At 35.9% G+C, this 6,454-nt stretch overlaps 1 long non-coding RNA gene across 1 annotated transcript in view; it reads left to right on the forward strand.

The window, feature by feature from the left end:
- Nucleotides 1,162-6,454, forward strand: part of LOC110262808 — a 20,728-nt gene continuing 15,435 nt past the window's right edge. The window contains exon 1 of the long non-coding RNA XR_002347811.1: nucleotides 1,162-1,353. This is a non-coding gene — a long non-coding RNA (uncharacterized LOC110262808). The remainder of the gene's footprint in view (nucleotides 1,354-6,454) is intronic.

Here is a 6,454-nt window from a genome sequence, read left to right on the forward strand (position 1 = left end):
ACCTGGCGTTTAACTCCAAGAGAAGTCTCTACACGTGTAAAGCTCAATGCTCAGCCCAAGCACACACCAAGTGGGCTCCGAAAGTGGATTTCTGCATCATTTACTTATTTTCTGTAACCCTAGTAACTAGTTTAGTATAAATAGGACTTTTTACTATTGTATTCGAAGTCTTGGTTATTCTGATTCCCCCCTCTGGGGCCAAAACCAATGAACACCATTATCACTTATGTATTTTTAACGGTGGAGTTTCTACACCCCATAGATTAAGGTGTGGAGCTCTGCTGTTCCTCATGAATTAACGCGAAGTACTATTATTTTTCTATTCAATTCAAGCTTATTCTTATTCCAAGATATTCACTCGCACTTCAACCTGATGAATGTGATGATCCGTGACACTCATCATCATTCTCACCTATGAACGCGTGCCTGATAACCACTTCCGTTCTATCTGCAATAGCTGGAGTATACTCTCTTGGATATCTAACTCATGGACCGAGTCCATGAGATTAGTATCTTTGTGGTATAGGCTAGAATCATTGGCAGCATTCTTGAGATCCGAAAAGTCTAAACCTTGTTTGTGGTATTCCGAGTAGGATCTGGGAAGGGATGACTGTGATGAGCTTCAAACTTGTGAACGTTGGGCGCAGTGACAGTGTGCAAAAGGACAATGGTCCTATTTCGACGCTAGCAGGAACCAACAGATGATTAGCCGTGCGGTGACAGCACATATGGATTTGTTTTCATCCGAGAGGATCATACAGTTTGCCATGGAAGGAGGTAACGCATGGTTGGAAGAAGGCAGTAAGAAAGCAGAAGTTCAGAAGTAACAAAGCATCTCCAGACGCTTATCTGAAATTTCCACCAATGAATTACATAAGTATCTTTATTTTATTTTCTGTTTTATTTATGTTTTAATTATTAAAACCTTATAACCATTTGAATCCGCCTAACTGAGATTTACAAGGATGACCATAGCTTGCTTCAAGCCGACAATCTCCGTGGGATCGACCCTTACACACATAAGGTATTACTTGGACGACCCAGTGCACTTGTTGGTTAGTTACGCGGAGTTGTGAAGAAGTGTTGAGATCACGTCACTCGCACCAAGTTTTTGGCGCCGTTGCCGGAGAACAAACAATTCGTGTACCACCCCCTACAAATTTTCCTTTTCAGGATATGGATGCAGATGTCATGAAGAGTTTATCTAGTTGTTGTCGTAATGTTTTGTATTACTTTAGTTATTATTTATTGTTCCCTCGCCTTTATCTTTATATATTCTGTAAGAGGTATAGGAATTGTATTAGTTAATGCTTGTAAAATTATTTAATATATATACATATGTATGTACTCTTTGTGAGTTTTGCAATTTGTATGGTATGTATGGATGTACGTTACCTAACAAAAGTATTTTGGAGCGGTATTGCGGTTTAAAGATTTAAACAGGCTCATATTTTAGTATTAAATATTATAAGGATTGTCGTAATACCCGAGTTATCAGAGTGGCGCAGCCGGAAGCATGACATTTTGATAGTTAGGGTGTTACAACCAGCACTCTCTGATGACTTTAGCAAAGCTAATGCCTCATCATACATGTTCTATTCTCATATTAAATATGTTACTAATGTCATTTATGCTAGTAGCTCAGAAAATAATTTTTAGAGATGTTTTTACGAGTGTTCCGATACATCTAGTTTTAGTAGTTATACACCAGAGATATTTTAATATTATTTTAATCCACCTCTAAGCCAACCAATCACAACTCACCTTACACCCCCCAAGACACTCCAAGGCTGGTCATTTGCTCCATTTGGCCGAAATTAAAAAGAGAGAAAAGAGAGAAAACTAAATCAAAATTCCAATCCGACCAAAATGATCCTCTCTTCTTTCTTTACATAACCATATGACTTATCAAGGCTGGAATCAAGGTGAGTTTACTGTACCATCTCCCTTTTGCTTCGGTTTCAAGAGAAACATGCATGAACATGTGTTTTCTTGATGTTCTTCCTAGGAATCATGCTTAGCTTGACTTGTGGGCCAAGAAATGTTAATTTCTAGCAAACTGAATGAGATTCGGTCAGTTGAGAGTTTGTGGATTTAAAGTTGTTCTTGATGTGATTTAGGAGGAAAAAGAGCTTAAAGACCACTTAGAAACATAACCGAGTTTGAGGCATCAAATCAAGGTAGAGTTTGGTAAAATTAATCTTGATTAATTGTGTTTGAATTGTGTGATTATGATATGGTTTGTCTGTGCTTGAAATTGATGGTTTATATGAATGATTCTTGTTGAAATTTTGATGAAAATTTGATGAAATTCAAGCTATGAATTTGTGTTCTTGGAGCTGATGGAAACCAAAACCCTAGACCTCAAATTGGGGTTCAATTTATGTTAAAATCAAGTATAAAAGATGGGGTTTTAGTGGCTGAAAATTTATTATGAATTATGGTAAAAATCGATTATTGAAAATATTGAAAAACGGGTGAAAACAGAGAAAGAATCTGAAAAATTTACGAAGAACACTTTGAGTGTGGTGAACAACAATGAAGAACAGGCTTTAGATCTTAAAAAGGGCAAGGAAGTAAATATGTTGATGTTTGGGGGGTTAATTAGTAATTTCTAAAAGTTAGGGTGGTTAAAGTAGAAATATTAAAAGTTACGGGTGGTAAAAAGTAAATTTTAAAGGTTAAAAAGTAAAAAGGGATAATTTTTGAAAATATATTAATAAAATAATAAATAATAATAAAATATTAAATAATAATATTTAATTAAAAATAATATTTTAAAAAAAGGCAATTTTTCGTAAAAGGTTTAAAAAGACAACTTTAAGCTCAGAATCTCATAATAACCTTCATAAAACACTTAGAGAGTGGTAATAACATATTAGTGAGGTAAAGACAAAGGAAAGATAAAAAGTTGAAGAAAAGATAAAAATTGAAAAAAAAGTCGGTAAAGTTTTAATGACAGAAACTAACAGAGATTAGTGAACGAATTAGGAGCAACATAGTTAGTTCTTGAGTTGCGCCTAGTGTTAGGTATAATATGAAAAGTTAAACTGTTTCAGTATAGACTTAATGAACCTATACTTGGGATAGGCTAACTATTCATACCGAAATTTACATAAGCTATAAATACATACGTTAAACAGAGAAACCAGAGCAGAATGAAGAGATAAAGAGAAAAAAATAATCAGAGCAGAGTAGAGAGATAAAGAGAAAAGAGTAATCAGAGCAGAGTAAAGAGACAAAGAGAAAAGAGTAATATGATAAAGAGAACAGAGAACAAGCAGAGAGCCTGTTGAAAGGTCATTTGTTGCATTCAGGCAACTCAAGAGATATTTGTGTGTTCATCTGCTGCATTGAGGCAGTCAGATAGATGATGGTGCGACCACCTAGAGTGCTTCCCTGGGATACTTAGCTATAATGCTATTCTGTAAGTCAAGAGGACTCTTACAGAGGTGTCGAGAAAACATATAACTAGCATATGCTTCTGTAAGTCAAATGACTCTTACAGTGAGTGTGTGTGTGTGTGTGCTCCTGTAAATCAAAAGACTCTTGCAGTGAGTGTGTTGGCAGATATAAATTAACTAGCTCTGCCCTACAAGTCATAAGACTCTTGCAGTGGTTTGCCCCACAAGTCAAAGGACTCTTGTGATGGGTATTGCCAACAGGGAAACCTTACCTGGTCAAAAGACTCCAGGTAACGTCGGGAGTGGGTATGTAACCGACAAATGAGCTCATTACCTGCACTAGGACTACACATGCATCATACTTGGTTGTGCATTTCCTCTGTTATGGTTATTGTATGAATGTATACTTTCTTTGTTTATATTCATTTCTTTGTGTCTGTGTTTTATTTTTTTGTATTTTTCTGCTTGTGTTCTGCTTTTGGTTTTCTCTATTTTCTCTATTTATTTGTATCTTCTATTTGCTGCATCTCTGTATTCTACTACTTGTCTGCTAAACAACACAGAATTAATGAACTTAACTAATAACCCTGGCCCTACTAAGAACTCCCCAGTTCTTACTCCTTCTCTCTCCCTTCCCTCTTCAGATCGAAGCATGAGTACTCTTCCGTAGTTCGTTGATGATCGTTTCACAAGGAGGATTCCGTTTTAGGTAATCTTCTGAGTTTAGGGTGAGCTCCGTTATCTATTTATAAGTATATGCCGTGAGACCAGCCGACATCTATACCCCGTTTATCTACGAACTTTAACCTAAGTCCTTCGTACGATGTTGCTATTTTGCGACCACTCAATAAAGTACGAGTGATATGCTCTAAGATGATGTATAATCGTGCAGAGGAGTAGTAGAAGATGTTCCGCCTTTTGATGACATTCGATCTGACTTGAGTTTTGAAGACTTAGAATGTACTTTCCCTCGCTTTAGTAGTTTAGAGGGACTAGGTAAGTATAGAGTCTAGGCTAGCTTGGGTGCCAACTTAGGGACTTCTTAAATAGGTCAGGGCCTGGGATGTTGTATGTATATATATATATATATATAGTTATTACCTAGCTACTTGTAGGGGTGTTCTAACCAAGATCTATATTCCAATAAAGGTTGGATGACTAAATGTTATCAACTTCTTGAGATGTATTTATGTGTGGTTGTTTATAACTGTTTTATCTGTTATTGTTTATGAATTGATTATGAATGATTCTGTTTATTAATCCAAACATTTTGAAAAAAAAAGTACCTCACAAAATAACTACGCTTTTAACAACAAATCAGGCTCATATAATAAATGATAGATAATAATTAGGAAGACAAGTTGGTAGCACTCATTTTCTAGTATGATCATGACGTACTAGAAATTGGGTCGTTACATATATATATATATATATCTTAGACTAATCAAGGATTCACTTATTAGCTCACTTAGCCTTATACATATACCCTTACTTTTACCTTGGCCCCATTACAACCTTGTATAAGACTGATAAACCCATATTTTATGATATATTTTGTGCTTAGTTTGAGTGATTTATTCAATCCTTCACCCACTTATTCATGTTAATTGCATAGTTTTACTTTCCCTTCCTTATTGTGTGATGTATGTGAAAAACATGTTTTCTATGCTTTTAAATTAATTATTTTAATTACCTTTATTTCCATTCGATGCCGTGATTAGTGTGTTGAGTAGTTTCAGATCTTGGAAGGAAAGCGCAAAATGGAGTCCTTGAAGAAACTTATATCCACGCGATCGCATGGACGACGCGATCGCGTGCCAAGCGCGAGTCAGCAGCGACGCGGCCGCATGACTGACACGACTGCGTGGCAAGGAAAAGCTCCGAATGACGCGACCGCGTGACCCACGCGGATGCGTGACAGAGGCCACACACCGGAAATTGCAGAAAATGCTCATAGCGAATTCTGAAGCCCTTTTTGGCCCAAATCCAAGTCCAGAAGGCATAGACCAGAGGTTATGAAGTGAAGGAATGCATCCATTCAAGAGAGCTCGCCAATTTCCACTTCTCATGTTTTAGATCTAGTTTTGAGAGAGGTTCTCTCCTCTCTCTCTCTCTTAGGATTAGGATTTAGGACTTCTCTTAGTTTTAGGAGTAACTCTCAATCCCAGGTTCTTTATTTATTTTTATTCTTCCAATTTAGTTTATGAACTCTTCATGTTAGATTACAATTTCACTTATTAATGTTATTTGAGGTATTTCAATTCATGATTGGTTTCTTTAATTTATGTTATTGTTGCTTTACATCTGAAGGCATTTTTATTCCATCAATTTTACTTTTTCCTCTTTTGGTTTTAGTTAAGAAAGCAGTAACTCAGGAGTTACCTTATCTCAACATAATTGATAACTGTTATCTTTGCTAATTGAATTGAACTTCAATAATCCCAACCTTTTCTTAGGAAATAAATAGGATTCGAAGATCAAGCCAACTAGTCCCTTGACTTTCCTTTGCTTTAGTAAAGGTTGACTAAGTGGAATTAAGATTCGACTTTCATTGTTGTTGATAAGAATAACTAAGCCTGGACTTCCAATTTCTCATACCTTGACAAAAGTTTGCTTTACAGTATTTGTTTATTTATTTTAATTGCTATTTAAATCAACTGTCATATTTGTCCCTCATTCTTAAAACCCCCAATTCTACAATCTCCATAACCAATAATAAGAACATACTTCCCTGCAGTTCCTTGAGAAGACGACCCGAGGTTTGAATACTTCGGTTATCAATTTTTAAGGGGTTTGCTACTTGTGACAACCAAAACGTTTGTACGAAGCAATTTCTGTCGGTTTAGAGACTATATCTACAACACGAATATTTTTATGAAATTCTTTACTGGCAAAAACCCCAACGTCAAAAATGGCGCCGTTGCCGGGGAACTGCTAACGTGTGCCTTATTATTGGTTATTGTACATATTTTTCTTTTACTTGTTTATTTATTTGTTTTTCCTTTTTAATTTTATTTGCTACTATGAACTCTCACCCCTCTCGCTTTGAG

This window comes from Arachis ipaensis, chromosome B05 (assembly GCF_000816755.2).
Source record: "Arachis ipaensis cultivar K30076 chromosome B05, Araip1.1, whole genome shotgun sequence".
Classification (NCBI taxonomy): Eukaryota; Viridiplantae; Streptophyta; class Magnoliopsida; order Fabales; family Fabaceae; genus Arachis; species Arachis ipaensis.